Consider the following 897-nt stretch of genomic DNA (forward strand, 5'->3'; position numbering starts at 1 on the left):
GCTCTTTGGGGCTGTTATTGATATTGCTAAAAATCTTGTTGCCCTTTGTTTTGATTTTGAAAACCAGGTGATCCATGCACCTACTGCTTTTGATTAAAAAATCTTTAAGAATTTTCAGCACCGTTTGGGTTACTCCATTGGAATCCGGGTGTTTTTGTGCCACGGGACTACCAAATAGGTAACTGGTTCTATAACCAATAGCATTTGCTTGTTCTTCATTTTGTGTTGAAGCTTGACACTCATGATTGGGATGATTACCTCCACAAACATCACAGTTCTCATGTTGAGATGATGATTAAGTATTTACCTGAAAAGTCTCAACTTTTTGTGTCAGAGTTGCAATTTGTTGTGCTAATGAGTTCCAAGCTTCAACTTGATTGACTCCTGCTGCTTTCTTAAAAATCATTCTATTTGAGGGCTATTAAACAATATTTTCTGAAATTTCATTGAGCAATTACATGGCTTCTTAGTGGTTTTGCTCATTATGGATCCTCCTGATGCTGCATCAATAACATTTCTAGCAGAGGTTTTAAGACCATGATAAAAAATATATAAGATGTCAGGATCTTGGATACCATGATGTGGATATTTTCTTAATATTGCTTTTAATCGTTCCCATGCTTGATATACAGATTCAGTATTTGTCTACACAAAATTATTGATTTCTTGCTTCATTTTAAATGTTTTGGCAGGTGAAAAATATTTATTAAGAAATTTCTGAGTCATTTGGTCCCATGTAGTGATTGAACCTCTCGGCAGACTTCGCAACCACATTTTGGCTTCAACTTTTAATGAAAAAGGAAAAAGCCCCAACCTGATAGCGTCTGTTGTGATTCCATTTGTAATGACAACCCTGTTCCTCCATTTACTGCTCAATTTGTGCCTTATAGTTGTTAT

At 35.6% G+C, this 897-nt stretch overlaps 1 non-coding gene across 1 annotated transcript; it reads left to right on the forward strand.

The window, feature by feature from the left end:
* Nucleotides 1-571: 571 nt before the first annotated feature.
* On the forward strand, nucleotides 572-678 carry LOC142178661 (small nucleolar RNA R71). The gene has a single exon (XR_012706929.1). It is a non-coding gene; the product is annotated as a small nucleolar RNA R71 (small nucleolar RNA).
* The last annotated feature ends 219 nt before the right edge of the window (nucleotides 679-897 follow it).

The sequence above is a fragment of the Nicotiana tabacum genome, chromosome 24 (genome assembly GCF_000715075.1).
Source record: "Nicotiana tabacum cultivar K326 chromosome 24, ASM71507v2, whole genome shotgun sequence".
NCBI classification, from domain to species: domain Eukaryota; kingdom Viridiplantae; phylum Streptophyta; class Magnoliopsida; order Solanales; family Solanaceae; genus Nicotiana; species Nicotiana tabacum.